Below are 18,515 nucleotides of genomic sequence, written 5' to 3'. Positions count from 1 at the left end.
GTGGCCTTACCAAAGTTTTGTACAGCTGCATCATCACGTCACGGCTCTTAAATTCAATCCCTCTGTCAATGAACGCTAGCACACCACAGGCCTTCTTCACAGCTCTATCCACTTGAGTGGCAACTTTCAAAGACCTATGAACACAGACCCCAAGATCTCTTTGCTCCTCCACATTGCCAAGAACCCTACCGTTAACCCTGTATTCCGCATTCATATTTGTCCTTCCAAAATGGACATAGGAAGCATACAATTTCTACCAATGGTGTTCCAGCATTACCAGATACCGTAATACCTCTATGAACACATTCACCCCCTGTTAAAAAAGAGTCCAGCGGGGGTAGTGGCCTGATACTACAAACATGGCAACGTGGTAGAATTAGTTATGGAGGTACCGTAATACCTCCGTACAGCGTATTGTAACTATTTACAATTCTAGTAACTATTTACAATTTATGATTTAAATTTACAATTTAAGATGAACCAATCAGTCGATCAGGAGCCGTGGTCGTCCTCTGTGTCCTTCGGTGGAGGCTCGGGCGCCTGTGACTCCGGGAGCGTGGCCTCGATCTCTGTGGCAGCTTCGACACTCCTAGACGGCGCTGGTGGGGAAAACGGTTGACCTGGGAAGGGAGCGCCTGTGGGGTGCGTCGGTGGGTGGGGGGGCCTAGATGGGGCCGGCAGAAGCACCGATCCTCCTGTAAGGTGCTCTCTGGAGGGAAGGGTGGGACTGGTGGCTGGGGTGTGTGTGGGGTTCCGGCGGGCGCCAGGTCTTGTAGGCAGACCGTATCTTGTCGGCAGTCGGGGTATGCCTCGTAGGCATACTGGGGGTTAGCGTGGAGAAGATGAACTCTCTCGACCAACGGGTCCGACTTGTGCGCCCGCACGTATTTTCGGAGCAGGATGGGTCCGGGAGCTGCCAGCCAGGTCGGGAGCGAGGTCCCAGAGGAGGACTTCCTGGGGAAGACAAGGAGACGTTCGTGAGGTGTCTGGTTGGTTGTGGTACAAAGCAGTGACCGGATGGAGTGGAGGGCATCCGGGAGGACCTCCTGCCAGCGGGAGACTGGGAGATTCCTGGACCGTAGGGCCAGTAGGACGGTCTTCCAGACCGTTCCGTTTTCCCTCTCTTCCTGTCCGTTACCCCAGGGGTGGTAACTGGTCGTCCTGCTCAAGGTGATGCCCTTGCTGAGCAGGAATTGAAGCAGTTCGTCGCTCATAAAGGAGGACCCCCTATCACTATGTATGTAGGCGGGGAACCCGAACAGTGCAAAGATGCTATGGAGGGCCTTGATGACGGTGGTTGCGGTCATGTCGGGGCAGGGGATGGCGAATGGGAACCGGGAGTACTCGTCAATCACGTTCAGGAAGTACGTGTTGCGGTCGGTGGAGGGGACGGGGCCTTTGAAGTCCATGCTGAGGCGTTCAAAGGGACGGGAAGCCTTTATCAGGTGCACTTTCTCTGGCCGGTAGAAGTGCGGTTTGCACTCTGCGCAGATTTGGCAGTCTCTGGTGACTGTCCTGACCTCCTCGATGGAGTAGGGCAGGTTGCGGGTCTTGATAAAGTGGAAAAAGCGAGTTACCCCCGGGTGGCAGATATCCTCGTGGAGGGCTCGGAGGAAGTCCATTTGTGCGGTGGCACATGTGCCGCGGGACAGGGCATCAGAAGGCTCGTTTAGCTTCCCGGGACGATACAAGATCTCGTAGTTGTAGGTGGAGTGTTCGATCCTCCACCGCAAGATCTTATCGTTTTTTATCTTGCCCCGCTGTGCATTATCAAACATGAAAGCAACCGACTGTTGGTCAGTGAGGAGAGTGAATCTCCTGCCGGCCAGGTAATGCCTCCAATGTCGCAAAGCTTCTACTATGGCCTGGGCCTCCTTTTCAACTGAGGAGTGGCGGATTTCGGAAGCATGGAGGGTACGTGAGAAGAAGGTCACGGGCCTGCCTGCTTGGTTGAGGGTGGCCGCCAGAGCTACGTCAGACGCGTCGCTCTCAACCTGGAAGGGGGGGGACTCGTCGATGACGTGCATCGTGGCCTTTTCAATGTCCGTTTTGATGCGGCTGAAAGCCTGGCGGGCCTCTATCGACAGGGGAAAAGCTGTGGATTGGATCAGGGGACGGGCCTTGTCCGCAAATTTGGGGACCCACTGGGCATAGTAACTGAAAAACCCTAGGCAGCGCTTCAGGGCCTTGGAGCAGTGAGGGAGGGGGAACTCCATAAGGGGGCGCATGCACTCAGGGTCGGGGCCTATAACTCCATTTCGCACTACGTAGCCGAGGATGGCTAGGCGGTCGGTGCTAAACACGCATTTATCCTTGTTGTATGTAAGGTTAAGGAACTTTGCGGTCTGGAGGAATTTTCGGAGGTTGGTGTCGTGGTCCTGCTGGTCATAGCCGCAGATGGTGACATTGTCAAGATACGGGAATGTTGCCCGTAAACCGTACCGGTCAACCATTCGGTCCATCTCGTGCTGGAAGACCGAGACCCCGTTGGTGACACCGAAGGGAACCCTTAAGAAGTGATCGAGCCACCCATCTGCCTCGAAGGCAGTGTATTTGCGGTCACTAGTGCGGATGGGGAGCTGGTGGTAGGCGGACTGAAGATCCACCGTGGAGAAGACCTTGTAATGCACGATCCTGTTTACCAGGTTGGATATGCGGGGGAGAGGGTACGCGTCCAGCTGCGTAAACCTGTTGATGGTCTGACGGTAGTCGATGACCATCCTATGTTTCTCTCCGGTCTTTACCACCACTACTTGAGCTCTCCAGGGACTGTTGCGAGCTTCAATGACTCCTTCCCTCAGTAGCCTTTGGACCTCTGACCTAATAAAGATCCGGTCCTGGGCACTGTACCGTCTGCTCCTGGTGGCGACGGGTTTGCAATCCAGGGTGAGGTTCGCAAACAGGGAAGGCGGGTTGACCTTAAGTGTCGCGAGGCCGCAGACAGTGAGGTTGGGTATAGGCCGCAGAATTTGAAAGTTAGACTTTGGAGATTACACTGGAAGTCTAAACCTAGGAATGTGGCTGCGCAAAGGTGGGGAAGGACGTAGAGCCGGTAATTTTTAAACTCCCTTCCCTGGACTGTGAGGTTTGCTACACAAAACCCCTTTATCTCTATTGAGTGGGAACCGGAGGCCAGGGAGATTTTTTGATTAACGGGGTGGACGAGGAGAGAACAGCGCCTTACCATGTCGGGGTGTATGAAGCTCTCTGTGCTCCCAGAGTCGATTAGGCAAGACGCCTCGTGCCCGTTGATAAATACAGTCATTGTAGCAGTTGAGAGTGTTCAAGGCTAGGACTGATCCAGAGTCACCGAGGCTAATCGCAGCAGTTGAGTGTTATCTTAAGGCAGTGTGTGGTCAGCCGAGCTGTGGTCCTGGGGGTCCATCCAAGATGGTGGCTCCCATTGGTCGCACATGGCTGGGGATGCACAAAATGGTGGCGTCCATCCATCTAGCGTGGCGTCCGTAGGACAAGATGGCGGCGCCCGGGGGCCGCTTGTGGCCCTGGAGTAGGAAGATGGCGGCGCCCGCTGGCCGCACGGGGTCCGTGGAGAGGTTTGTGGTGGTGGTCCGCCTTCGCCGCCGGAGACCGCGGCAATCGCACGGGCCTGGCATACCACCAGGAAATGGCCCTTTTTACCGCATCCCTTGCAGGTGGATGCGCGGGCTGGGCAGCGCTGGCGGGGGTGCTTGGCCTACCCGCAAAAGTAGCAGCGGGGCCCCCCGGGGTTGCCGGGCCGCCTTGCAGCACAAGCTTGTGGGGGGTTGGGGGATGTCTCGGGGACGGCTGCGGAGGGGTTCCATACAGCCCAGGGGGCTGCCACGCCGCTGGGAACGTAAGCGCGGGCGTTTCTGGAGGCCACATCCAGGGAGCCTGCAAGGGCCCGTGCCTCCTTGAGGCCCAGGGTGTCTTTTTCCAGCAATCGCTGGCGGATTTGGGAGGACAGCATACCTGCCACGAAAGCGTCCCGGACCAAGAGTTCAGTGTATTCGCTCGCCGAAACTTGCGGGCCGCTGCAGTTTCTCCCCAACACCATGAGTGCATGGTAGAATTCTTCCAGCGATTCCCCAGGGATTTGTCACCTCTTTGCTAGCAGATGTCGGGCGTAGATCTGGTTTGAAGTCTTCCGCTTCCTCGATGAGGGTGTAAATATTCGGGCTCACCCTTGAGTGCAGGACTTGCATTTTTTGTCCTCCCGTGGGTGTGTTTTCGGCCGTCCCGAGATATCTTTTAAAACACGACAGCCAGTGCTTGAAGATTGCCGCTGGGTTTGCCGCGTGGGGGCTGAGTTGCAGACACTCCGGCTTGATTCGGAGCTCCATCCTTTCAAACCACGATCAATGACCACTAAAGCGAGGTTGTAGTCCAACTGAAGGCTTTAATAAGCTAGATGTTTCCCCCAGCAGCTCAGGTACAGAATGAAGGCTGCTGGGGCAGCACGGGCTCTTATACCCCGCCTCGCAGGGCGGAGCTACCATACAGCTTGACCAATAGGAAGCATACAATTTCTACCAATGGTGTTCCAGCATTACCAGGTACCGTAATACCTCTACTACCACCGGGGGTGAATGTAATGCGACATGAATCCAAGGTCCCGGTTGAGGCCATACTCATGTGTGCGGAACTTGGCTATAATTTTCTGCTCGGTGATTCTGCGTTGTCGTGCGTCCTGAAGGGTCCCTTGGAGAACGCTTACCCGAAGATCAGAGGCCGAATGCCCTTGACTGCTGAAGTGTTCCCCGACTGGAAGGGAACATTCCTGCCTGGCGATTGTCGCGCGATGTCCGTTCATTCGTTGTCGCAGCGTCTGCATGGTCTTGCCAATGTACCATGCTTCGGGACATCCTTTCCTGCAGCGTATGAGGTAGACAATGTTGGCCGAGTCACACGAGTATGTACCACGTACCTGGTGGGTGGTGTTCTCACGAGTAATGGTGGTATCCATGTCGATGATCTGGCACGCCTTGCAGAGATTGCCATGGCAGGGTTGTGTGGTGTCGTGGTCACTGTTCTGAAGACTGGGTAGTTTGCTGCAAACAATGGTTTGTTTGAGGTTGCGCGGTTGTTTGAAGGCAAGTAGTGGGGATGTGGGGATGACCTTGGCAAGATGTTCGTCTTCATCGATGACGTGTCGAAGGCTGCGAAGAAGATGTCGTAGTTTCTCCGATCCGGGGAAGTACTGGATGACGAAGGGTACTCTGTATTTCTCTATTCCTTTTCACAACTTCAGGATGTCCCAAAGCACTTCACTGAGGGAAGGCAATGGTGTAGTGGTATTGTCACTAGACAAGTAATCCAGAAACCCAGGGTAATGCTTCAGAGTCCAAAGTTCAAATCCCACCACGGCAAATGATGAAATTTGAATTCAATAAAAATCTGGAATTATAAGTTTAATAATGACCTCAAAATTGTCATAAAAATCCATCTGGTTCACTAATGTCCTTTAGGGAAGGAAATCTGCCATACTTACCTGACCTGGCCTCCATGTGACTTCAGACCCACAACTGTGTGATTGCCCTCTGAAATGACAAATCCTCAGTTCAAGGGCAATTAGTGATGTGCAACAAATACTGGCCCAGCTGCTGACACCCACATCCCTGGAATGAATTTTTAAAAATTCAGTGTAATACTTTGAAAGTTGAATTACTGCTGCAATGCACAGCACAGTGGATAGCACAGTTGCTTCACAGCTCCAGGGACCCAGGTTCGATTCCCAGCTTGGGTCGCTGTCTGTGCGGAGTCTGCACGTTCTCCCCGTGTGTGCGTGGGTTTCCTCCGGGGTGCTCCGGTTTCCTCCCACAATCCACAGATGTGCAGGTTGGGTGGATTGGCCATGCTAAATTGCCCTCAGTGTCCAAAAAAGGTTAGGTAGGGATAGGGTGGAGGTGTGGGGATAGGGTGGAGGTATGGGCTTAGGTAGGGTGCTCTTTCTGAGGGCCAGTGCAGACTCGATGGGCCGAAAGGCTTCCTTCTGCACTGTAAATTCTATGATTCTATAAGACAGGGAAGAATGATAGCTAATTTGAATACTGTAAGGACCTTGGGACCCATGGACAACAATGAATCAAACTGTCATCGTCATATTGGCCCTTTGCGCTTCCTTAAAATACTGGTTGTTCTACATCCACTTGACAGGGCAGAGGGGGGCTGGTTTTAATGCCTTACCTGAAAGATGGCACCTCATAATCCCTCAGATGTCTCCCTCAGTACTGCCCTGAAGTGTCAGCTTAAATTTTTGTGCTAATCTCCGGAGGGATATTTGAACTCCTAAATTTCTGACTCGGGGGCAAAAAAACTGAGGCACGGGTGACAGCGACTTACAAGACAATTAAGCGTAGGCCAAGAATCAAATCCAACTCTCTCTGGTCTGAATGTTAGCACGCAAGCCAAGATGCTTGCTCAGTGAACCATTCTGGCACATGACTTAAATAAAGGTTTCTCAAGGAATGAGGAAAAGATTGCTGAAACCCGCAAATGTCGAGTGGCTTGGGAGCCTTTCAGTGAAGCTGGCAAGATACTGAAGGGCCTATCAAAGTAACCTTTGGAAACCACAATGGTACTTTGAGAATGGGATTTGCTGAATCCTGCAATTTAATACAATTTAAATAAGTTCCCCACTTCACACGGAATTTGTGGGAAGCAAGCCTGTGTTGTGGGCGACTGAATCTTACTAATATTCAGATCCTGACAACATTAAAGGAGATTCAGCCGTCTAAATGCGAGCAATCACTTGGGAACAAATATTCCCAGAAGCAAATACTAGAAAATTTTGAATATACCAGTAAAACTTATTTGAACTGGACTTGTTTGTCCTAAAATAGAATTCCAATATTACTGGTGCCCGTATTACAGATGTTTACTGGGATTTGATCAATTTTTTTTCCTTCTGGGTTGTTGAACCATTTTAAAGATTGCCAATTGATTTGACACATTTATCATCGTTTCCAAAGGCTGCTGGGGGAGAATAAGGGACAAACACTGAGCATGGAAAAGCTAATGTGGAGAGACCAAGGCCGGAAATCTGCAGCTGTTGGGATTGCCTGTTCCAGCCGGCTGCCCACCCCCGCCGACAGGTTTCCTAGCGGCATGAGGTGGCTTCAATGGGAGATCTCGTTGTCAAGAGACAGGATTAGAGAAACACGCGGCCGGGGGGACCGAAGAATCCAGCCCCAAATGCAATAGGTGGATTCCTGACTGGGCAGGTGGAATCTGACCAGCCCTGGGGGTGCAGTGTTGGAGTTTGGGGGATAGGAAATTGGCAATGTTGCCCACCAGGTCAGCTCTTCAATGTGTTCCTGCCTCCAGCTGATTTTCCCGGAGGTGGGATCCCAGGGGCAACAGCTGAAGTCAACCAGGGTATGTAAAGGCGCAATTAGCCCTTAATTGTGCACTCGAGGGAGGTGTGTGAGCCTTGCCTTTTCAGAAGTCCAGTGGGGCATCAAGGTGGGAGGGGAAGTCAAAGGCCACGTCACAGAGCTACAAGGCTGAAACAGGCACAACCGCAGTTAAGAACATTCATTTGGAGGTTTCCCCCTCCAATATGATGACAGCTCTTAGCCATCATTTTTAAACCTTGAAGCTTTTCAGTTGTGCCTTCAATCTGAGGTGCCCTTGCACTTCCCCTCCGCCTCAGCAGTGCCCACCTCTCCCAAGCGAGCTGCCAGCCAGCTGATCAGTTCTCTGAGCCCTCATCTGGGGCCTCCCATGATGGCGTCCCATCCACCATCCTTAATTGAACGGAGAACATAGAGACAGCCTACTAATTGGCCACCTACCATAAGATCGCAATGCAGTGTGCATCTCTGATCCATGTGGGGCTGGTCCCTGCAAATGGTCCCAAATGGCTTAACATTTTCAGAGTTGCTAAGATTCTGCCCAATGTTGCTGCTCTCAAATTGCCCCCCCCCCCACCCATTCTTTAAGGAATTGGCCCCCAATCCCATCTTTAATGGTTAGTAAAGTAGATATCTTTTTGAATTTGATAAGTGCAAGGAGAATGGAATTCTTGAATAACCTCTTCAAAGGACGGCACTGACCCATGTCTAACAGATCATAGACAGCTTTCCCTCTGGGGGGGCATCATGGAGACAAACCCTCAAATGACAGAGAAGCAGTTAGTCAGTGCAGAGGATTTGCCACAGGCTTTTTATGATCAGCACTGAGAGATAGATGACCACATCTGTCCATTTGGAATCCTCAATAAACATCAGTCATTTTCCACCTGTTTCCCTATCAGCTTGGTATGGATTTGAACTCACTTTGTGGTCAATGAACTGCTGAAGGAAATATGGTTGTTGGATCTCCAAATGAGACCAATTCTTCCAACAAGGCAAAAAAAGGGATCAATAACAAACCCCGCGCATTTTGAAGAAGTCACCTCCCAAAGACCAAATATTAAGTTTGGTGTGCACCCATTTCAATTGCTGGAGCAATATTATTGAAGAGCTGACTTTAGTCAGGCTTTAAGCAGTGTTATCCAAATAGGCACTTCTCTTAAACTATATCTTGGTATTTTAAGTTGTTAAGATACGTGAAAACATATGGGTTTAATGCCTTTGACAATGCTTGCTCCTGCTAATTATTGCAAGGAGCGTAGAACTATGACTAAGTATAATGTGCTGAGTTTTGGGGTCATGAGCTAACTCAATAGGTCAGCCAAGCTTTGATCAAAAATTACTTTGTACTTTTCTGGCAAATGAGGTTTCAAACATTCCTTGCTGTGAGCCTTGCTGTAAACGAATCTGTAGCATCGCAGCAATGTAAAAATACGTCAATATTTATACTGTTCCTTTTTGCCAATACTACCACCATCTGTGACTAAGGAAATGTGACATTGAGCAATTGTAAAGACATCCCTGTGAATATAATGTGGAAATTGTCCTCCAAGTTTAGTGATGGACTTCAGAACACGGTTCTAGGCTCCCTACTGTATTAGAATCCCGATCCATTACACAATCTTAGGAACATAAGAACAGAAGGAGGCCATTCAGTCCCCTGAGCCTGTTGTGCCAGTCAATTAGGCCATGACTGATAGCTACCTCAACTCCACTTACTCACCTTTGATCCTTGTCCCTTGATACACTTACCCAACAAAAATCCATTGATGCCTTTCTTGAGAACGGTAACTGACTCAGAATCCACAGCCTCATGGTGGTGGTGGGGGGGGGGCTCCAGATTTCTACTACCCTTTCTGTGAAAGGCAGGTCATTATTTTATTCTTAAATGTCCTGGTTCTAATTTTACCCTCAGGGTGTACTTACAGTAAAATATTACCTTGGTGTGAAGTGATTTGAGGTCCACATTGGTGCTAAATTTGTGTAACGTAAATGTAGAGGTAAATTCCAAAGAGACTCTTAAGTGAGACTCCCACCTCCCGTGTGTCACTTCAGAATAGTGTTGACAATGACTCTAGATTAGGCTGTATACACTACTACTGTAGAATTGGTGAGAAGCTAACCCATTTCATACAAACACTGCGAACCATCAACTATTCCTTCCCAACACCTGAAAACTGTGGAACCTTCTCAGTTCCTCCCACTTTGACCAACCTTCATATTGTTTTAAATCACCGAATAAATATTCCCTGATTTACCTCAGCTTTTCTCTTTGTACTTAATCCATCGTTGATGGCATCTTCCACTATGGGCCGAGTCACTTGGCCCAGGCCGCTTAATAGTCATTATCATGCTGGCAACTCGATTGATGATAATCAGCCAGTCAAGATACCAGTAATTCTCAAATGGCTGCTCGCATTCTGTCTTAATATGACAGGAGTCAAATTTTGGCGAGAGCTGCTTGTTTGATAATCAGAAGCAGAAGCGGGGCAAGTATATCCTGCCTGCATGCTGGAAGTTTCTCAGTTGCTGGTTTTAATAAATTGAGGATGAAACAGGAGAAGCCTATATTTCTGAGCCAGTACACTATAATGATCCATTTGGACATAAGGGGAAGCCTGTAGAAGCAGCATGTCCAAAGCCTCCAGGTATAACATCATTAAATGTTGTTAACAGCAACTCTTACTTCAGTTCAGAAAAAAAACCCAAGAGGCAGTGACTGGTGCTAACATTGTGCATGTGAATCCCTGTACGGTCTGGCTATGGATCTGTGCCAATGGTTGAATAAAGACCATAGCCCTGTTGTAACTCAATTACTATCTTACATCATTGCATATAGTTTATGCACACATCAACTCATTTATAATATTTAGTCTGAACTTTAGAACATGTTTAATATGCAATTTGTTTTTTGCTAAACCGACAGAGTAATGCTATATAAAATTTCTTCCAGGCACTGTTGCCCTCATCACCTTCCTTTAGTCAGAGAAACAGGAGTCTTACACCAAAACCACAATGTAGATCAGCTGGTGCCTCCAACCCTTCTATCAAGGTGTAAGGGCTTACCCGTTAAACTATTATTGAGCTTTGAGCCCTCGATAAGCCTCTTCCTCGAAGCAAACCTTCAGAGTTTGACTCACGGATCGTCAATGTCCAGACGATCATCCTTTAAGTTTCACCCCCTTACAAAGAGGATAAACAAGTTGGTTGCTTTCCAGATTGTCCCCTGGCATCCTTCCCTAACTAAGCAAAGTTCTGCCACTTTGCAGGTGCCCCTTGTAATTTCAAGGAGGTACTCCAGCTGCCCCCTCTTATGATGATGTGGAGATACCGGCGTTGGACTGGGGTGAGCACAGTAAGAAGTCTTTCAGAGCGCGCTCCTTCCTCAGGTGAATGAAGAAGTGGGTTCTAGAAACACATATATAGACTATGATGCAAGACGATACTTTGAATGTGAGTCTTTGCAGGTAATTAAGTCTTTATCATTTATCATAGAATTTACAGTGCAGAAGGAGGCCATTCGGCCCATCGGGTCTGCACCAGCTCTTGGAAAGAGCACCTACCCAAGGTCAACACCTCCACTCTATCCCCATAACCCAGTAACCCCACCCAACACTAAGGGCAATTTATCATGGCCAATCCACCTAACCTGCACATCTTTGGACTGTGGGAGGAAACCGGAGCACCCGGAGGAAACCCACGCACACACGGGGAGGACAGGTCCAGACAGAGCGACTGGAGAATGGGATAATCACAGTCGCTCCATCTGGACCTGTAAAGACTTAATTACCTGCAAAGACTCGCATTCAAAGTATTGTCTTGCATCATTGACTTTGTCTATATACATGTTTCTGGAACCTACCTCTTCACTTAGGAAGGAGCTGCGCTCCGAAAGCTAGTGATTCGAAACAAACCTGTTGGACTTTAACCTGGTGTTGTAAGACTTCTTACTGTGCCCTCTTATAATGCACACATCCATCAGTACTTTGTAAATGAGGAAATTTTCCCTGATTTCCATGACCGTTGTCAGTGTTGGCATCAGAGGTGCCGTGTCCGGAATTGATTGCTGGGAGATTGGGTGCCAAGGATTCTTGGATTTGATGTGCCTGTTGCTATACATGACGGCCAGGATAATTTTATTTCCCCAACTAAAAAAAGATTCATGATTTAAAACAAATAAATAGGAGACCAGGACCATTGCGAAAGAAGGGAAAATGGGTGGATGGGAATGAGTGGGTGTGTAGAATTTCAAAGTGTGTGTAAACATTTCAGACTAAACTGGCAAACACTTTGAAAACATTAAAAAAGGCTTGTTTCCCTCTGATATCAACTGCAGAGAAAATCATTACAGCAGGGAAAACAGATTACTTAGTGAAACATTCTTCTTAAATGTAAAAAATATTTTTTGCCAATTCAGCTTGCTTGCTTACATTGTGGCAACAAGCCTGATTTTAACTTTGTTTTGAGTGAGTTCAAATCTTGTCCAACCCGGGATCAGCCAGTTCGGTTCAAGATGAGGAAAATCTTCACTCGGGGGGGGGGGGGGGGGGGGCGGTGGGTGGGTGAGGGTGAATCTTCTACCCCTGAGAATTGTGGACGACCTGCTGAAGAGGACATTCAGTTGGACTTTTGGGCATGCAGGGAGCCAAGGGATATGGGGAGAAGGTGGAAAAAATGGAGTTGGCGTGGAAGTTCAGTCATGTCCTTACTGAATGGTGGAGCGGGTTCGAGGGACTGCAGGGCCAACTCCTACTCTACTTCTATGCTCTTGTCAGATGGCCTGATTTATTTTACAAGAACACTTGTAGATAAAGCTATAAACCATTTATTAACATTAGCTGTGGGGCAAATCTATACAAACAACAGATGAATAATAGTCTGACCATGCACAAGCAACCTATCTCCCAGCCCACTAGGCAGTCTGAGGTCACCTGACTCTAATATTCACTTATATACTACTGAGACTCCTAGTGGTCAGCCCGTGAATTACAACACAACCATGAGATCACCACACTCCTACGCCTAATTCTATGCACTTGTGTGGAAATTTAAAATTGGCTGACCCAGGGTTCTAGTCGTTTCCTCGAACCTACGGGCAGCTCATCAAGGTTGAGAAAGGGAGTTCACCATAGCAATAGTTCCGTAGACCCTGCAGTTATCTTTAATGTTTTGAATATTCTCCACCCTGATTGCACTCTCCATTATGAGAGCCAAATAATGTACGTTATGAGAAGGTGGATCGGAAAAATGAACAATCCATCTCTTTTGGACTGCTTCTTTTTTTTGCAAAGATTTGGGGCAGCACGGTAGCCTTGTGGATAGCACAATTGCTTCACAGCTCCAGGGTCCCAGGTTCGATTCCGGCTTGGGTCACTGTCTGTGCGGAGTCTGTACATCCTCCCCGTGTGTCCGTGGGTTTCCTCCGGGTGCTCCGGTTTCCTCCCACAGTCCAAAGATGTGCAGGTTAGGTGGATTGGCCATGATAAATTGCCCTTAGTGTCCAAAATTGCCCTTTGTGTTGGGTGGGGTTACTGGGTTATGGGGATAGGGTGGCGGTGTTGACCTTGGGTAGGGTGCTCTTTCCAAGAGCCGGTGCAGACTCGATGGGCTGAATGGCCTCCTTCTGCACTGCAAATTCTATGATAATCTATGATATACTTTATTCGTAAAATATCTGAAAGAAGATCACAGACCACCCATAGTGCAATAATATTCAGGTTCTCTACATACATCATGTTAAATTCTGAGGTGCTTCATTACAGTCAAAGACATTTCAAAATGGTTGTTACAAATGGTGCAAAGGTATTTAAGATGTCCAACTGGATAAAAGCAAATCACTGCGGATGCTGGAATCTGAAACGAAAGAGAAAATGCTGGAAAATCTCAGCAAGTCTGGCAGCCTCTGTAGGGAGAGGAAAGAGCTAATGTTTCGAGTCCGATGACTCTTTGTGACCAAGAGTCATCTTCTCTCTTGTTTAAGATGTCCAAATCGATCAAGTTACATTCTGAGGTGCTTCCATACAATTGTGATACATATAATATTCACTGTATATATTCAATGTAAGTCACACGACCCGAGAGGATGCTGCACAATTCCCCTCCACTCACTTCACTACGGTTTAAATATCTAGGGTGTTTACTATTTTCTCCTTGGCCACACTTGGAGTATAGTGTTCAATTCTGGTCGCCACACTACCAGAAGGATGTGGAGGCTTTAGAGAGGGTGCAGAAGAGATTTACCAGAATGTTGCCTGGTATGGAGGGCTTTAGCTATGAGGAGCGGTTGAATAAACTCGGTTTGTTCTCACTGGAACGAAGGAGGTTGAGGGGAGACCTGATAGAGGTATACAAAATTATGAGGGGCATAGACAGAGTGGATAGTCAGAGGCTTTTCCCCAGGGTAGAGGGGTCAATTACTAGGGGGCATAGGTTTAAGGTGAGAGGGGCAAGGTTTAGAGTAGATGTACGAGGCAAGTTTTTTACGCAGAGGGTAGTGGGTGCCTGGAACTCGCTACCGGAGGAGGTGGTGGAAGCAGGGACGATAGGGACATTTAAGGGGCATCTTGACAAATACATGAATAGGATGGGAATAGAGGGATATGGACCCCGGAAGTGTAGAAGATTGTAGTTTAGTCGGGCAGCATGGTCGGCATGGGCTTGGAGGGCCGAAGGGCCTGTTCCTGTGCTGTACATTTCTTTGTTCTTTGTTCTTTGTCCTTGACCGTTACTAATTGAATTTAGTTTCACTGATCCACGATACCTCTTCATGACCACTGCGGCAATTTAAAGAAGCTTAAACTAATATTCTCTTTTCTATCAGTAAAATGCTTATTCTGAGCTGTGGGTAAGATTCTTCCATCAATCTTTCATGGAATTTTAATCTACAGTTATCGAGGTGCCAGGACTATCTTCGTGATATTGGCGGTAATTGCAGCTTGCTAGCACAGCTCATTTTCTTTCTTTGAGAGATGAATTCCAAAGCACAGAATTGCATGCAACAAATAATGTAGAAAAATGAAAACGAATATAACACTCTACCTGCATTCAAAGCTCATTGTAGTAAGCTCTGATCCAAAAATCCACTCCTATAATGTCCCTTCTCCTGTGATCTTTGTTGAATCTCCTCTGCAGTCGGTCATGGTTGTTCCAACCTTTGGGCAGCATTCTTCCTTGATGAAGCTAACGCAAAACAGAATGTAATGGACATTTAGAGACACGGGGTGAAATTCTCCCCCAACGGCGCGATGTCCGCCGACTGGCGCCAATCAGACGGGCATCACGCCGGCCCAAAGGTGCGGAATGCTCCACATCTTTGGCGGCCTAGCCCCAACATTGAGGGGCTAGGCCGACGCCGGAGGGATTTCCGCCCCGCCAGCTGGCGGAAATGGCATTTGTTGCCCCGCCAGCTGGCGCGGAAATGCGGCGCATGCGCGGGAGCGTCAGCGGCCGCTGTCAGTTTCCCGGCGCATGCGCAGTGGGGAGAGTCTCTTCCGCCTCCGCCACGGCCTCCACCATGGGAAAGAGTGCCCCCACGGCACAGGCCCGCCCGCGGATTGGTGGGCCCCGATCGCGGGCCAGGCCTCCGTGGGGGCACCCCCCGGGGTCAGATAGCCCCGTGCCCCCCCCGGAGCCCGCCCACGCCGCCTGGTCCCGCCGGTAAATACCAGCTTTGATTTACGCCGGCGGGACAGGCAATTTCTGGGCGGGACTTCGGCCCATCCGGGCCGGAGAATCCAGCGGGGGGTCCCGCCAACCGGCGCGGCCCGATTCCAGCCCCCGCCCAATCTCCGACCCGGCGGGGGGTCGGAGAATGACGCCCACAGTCTCAGGAAATTATCAGAAGATGGAGTCAATGAAGGACCAAAGTAGAAATCCATTGATGGCGGCTGAGATCATGGCCAGGGCACTGTTTTCCCAGCAAGAAGACCTTGCCAAAGCAAAGGTAAATTAGGTGGTTTCAGTGGTGCTGAATGAAATGAAAAATTAAGTTGCAGTACTAGAAAGGCTGAGGTACTTAAAGTTCATAAGACATTTGGTCCAGATGGAGGCAGCTGAGTTTGTTGAGGGAAGTAAAGGTGGAATTTGCAGAGATTTGAACTCAATATTCCAATCCTCTCTAGAAGATTGCCAAAGAGCTGTAGGATTGCAAACATTAATTTTCCGACCCTGCGCCGGGTTGGAGAATACCCAAGAGGATGTGCGAATCCCACCCCGCCGCCCCGATGCCAGCTTCCCTATTCTCCGGCGCCGTTTTTCAGGGGCCTGCGGGATTCTCGCCATGCCGGTAAGGGGCCGTTGACAGCGGCCCCTCCGGCGATTCTCCGGGCCCCGATAGGCCGAGTGGCCGTCAGGTTTTGCCCAGTCCCGCTGGCCTGGGTTATTCACCTCACACATGGCGGGACCTGGCCGGTATGTGTGCGGGGGCCATCCTGAGAGGTGTGGGGGGGGGGGGGGGGGGGGGGGGGAAATCCGACCCCGGGAGGGGCACCACGGTGGCCTGGCCCGCAATCGGGGCCTACCGATCTGCGGCGGACTGGTTCCGTGGGGGCCTTCCTTCCTCCGCGCCGGGCCCCTGCATGGCTCCACCATATTGCCCGGGGGCCGGTGCGGGGAAGGGAACCCCCACGCAGGCACAGAAACACGGCGGCCATTCTACGCATGCGTGGAAATACGCCGGCTGGTCCGCACCTGTCCAAGATCACGGCAGCCATTCCGCGCATGCACGAACTCGCGCCGGCCCTTCGGCGCCGGCTGGAGCTGCGGGAACCAGTCCGGCGTCAACCTAGCCCCCGAGAAATTCCTCACTTTCGGGGGCCGTTGACGCCAGAGTGGTTGGCGTCGGTGTTCACGCCGGCGTGAGGACAGAGTCCCATTATTGCAGAATCCTGCCCGTACAGCTTTATTCAAAACCAAGCCATTCCGGCTCGCTAATGATATGCCAGAGGCGTTTACTGTACGTGAGGCGTGGACCGCTGCAGTAAACGCCTCTGGCATATCATTAGTGGGTCTGACCCGGTCTTCTTTGGGGCCTCCGTGGTTCTCCGCCTATACCAGGGCGAATTCCAGACGATGAGGTTCACTTGTGCTTTTAAAAATTGAGGTACAGGTGCCGTGACTGCTGAGGGGGAGAGAGGAGGTAGGACACGGAGAGGCACGACCATGGATCCTGACACTGGCAGGGTTGGCTGCGGACGGGGGGGCTCTGCCAGGGCCGGGGGTGGGGGAGAAGGGTGATCAAGGGACGGTTGTGAGGCTGGGTGAATCCCCACGGAGCTGGTGCAGTGCCCGGGCCTGCACCGCCATTGCCCTGGCCTGCAAGGCCGCCATCGTGCTGCGCACGCACTGACCACCCACGTTGGCTCCTGGATCTTCAGAGTGACAGCGGCCATATGGGTGCTCCCACCCCCACACCCCAGCCCAAACTCTCCCACTCCACCACCCCCCGCACCCCACCCTCCGCCATACCTCCCAGAATCGACCGACACCCGCCAGCACCCGCTGCCCAGCCAAGGTCATCGCCCACAGTAGCTCCTACAGGGGGCACCGGACAGGGCCATGGAACGCACCGCTGATAAGGACCTCGCCCCCCAACAGCATCCCTGGCAGCAGGGACGGGAGCCAGGGCCAGAGGCATCCACAGTGCTGGGCACCGACCGGGCCATGGTGCGGGAGCAGAGTCCGCAGTGCAACCGGAGCCACCGTGTAGCCCAGTGGACCTGGTTGGGGACGGGGGTACGCACCAGCCTAACATGTCTGCCTTTCACCCCCTGCAGACAATGGATATTGAAATTCAACCAGCATCGGTGGCCTTTCGCCTCGTCGTGGCAGCCCTGCGGAATGTACTGCGGCTGTACGAGCTGGAGCTGCTCAATGAGGAGGAAGCTGCAGCAGTGGAGCCTGCCCCAGAGAAACAGGAGGCAGCCGCTGAGGATGGAGAACACCCAACAGGCCAAGGAGCAGCGGGGTCAAAGAAGGGGCTGTGTGAGGCCTCGTGTGTACTGTCAGCGCCTGTCAAATATTGGCGGGGGAACCAGCGGGCGCCAGATCCCGGAGGGAAACCGGACCTTGCTGTCCGTCAGAATGCGGGAAGTAGGCATGTTGGGGGTTAGCATGTAGCAGCTGGACCCTCGACTAGGGGATCCATCTTATGGCTCCTCACATGCCTCCGGAGAAGAACAGGTCCCGGAGTTGTCAGCCAGGGTGGAAGCGAGACCCCAGAGATGTACCTCCTAGGGAAACCAAACAAACGGTCGTGAGGGGTCTCGTTCGTGGCTGTGCATTGGAGAGATCTAATGGAATGGAGGGCTTCGGGGAGGACCTCCTGCCAACGGGGAATTGGGAGATGTCTAGACCACAGAGCCAGAAGGACGGCCTTCCAAACCGTCACGTTCTCCCTCTCCACCTGCCTGTTTCCCTGCAGGTTGTAGCTGGTCATTCTGCTCGAGGCAATGCCCTTACCGAGCAGGTACTGACGCAGCTCATCGCTCATGAACGATGTACCCCGGTCGCTGTGGATGTAAGCGGGGAAACCGAACAGGGTGAAGATGCTGTGCAGTGCCTTTATAACAGTGGCCGAGGTCATGTCGGGGCAGGGGACAGCGAATGGGAAGCGGGCGTACTCGTCAATGACGGTTAAGAAATAGGCATTGCGGTTGGTGGACGGAAGGGGCCCTTTGAAGTCGATACTGAAAGGGCCTGGAGGCCTTAACCAGGCGAGCCTTGCCTGGCCAATAGAAGTGCGGTTTGCACTCCGCGCAGACTTGGCAATCTTTGGTCATGGCCCTGACCTCCTCGGTGGAGTAGGGCAGATTGCGGGCCTTAATAAAGTGGGAAGATCGGGTGACCCCGGGTGACAGAGGTCATTGTGGATAGCCCGCAGTCGATCCTCTTGCGCGCTGGCGCATGTACCGCGGGACAGGGCGTCTGGGGGCTCGTTGAGGTCCCCTGGACGATACTTAATATTGTAAGTGTAGGTGGAGAGTTCGATTCTCCACCTCAAGATCTTACCATTCTTGATCTTGCCCCACTGTCGAGGCGTTGTCGAACATAAAGGCGACCGACTGTTGGTCGGTGACGAGGGTGAACCTCCTACCGGCTAGGTCGTGCCTCCAATGCCGCACAGCTTCCACAATATCTTGTGCCTCCTTCTCGACAGCGACGTGTCGGATCTCCGAAGCGTTG

Source organism: Scyliorhinus torazame, chromosome 8 (genome assembly GCF_047496885.1).
Source record: "Scyliorhinus torazame isolate Kashiwa2021f chromosome 8, sScyTor2.1, whole genome shotgun sequence".
NCBI lineage: Eukaryota > Metazoa > Chordata > Chondrichthyes > Carcharhiniformes > Scyliorhinidae > Scyliorhinus > Scyliorhinus torazame.
Note: the sequence above shows the minus strand (reverse complement) of the source record.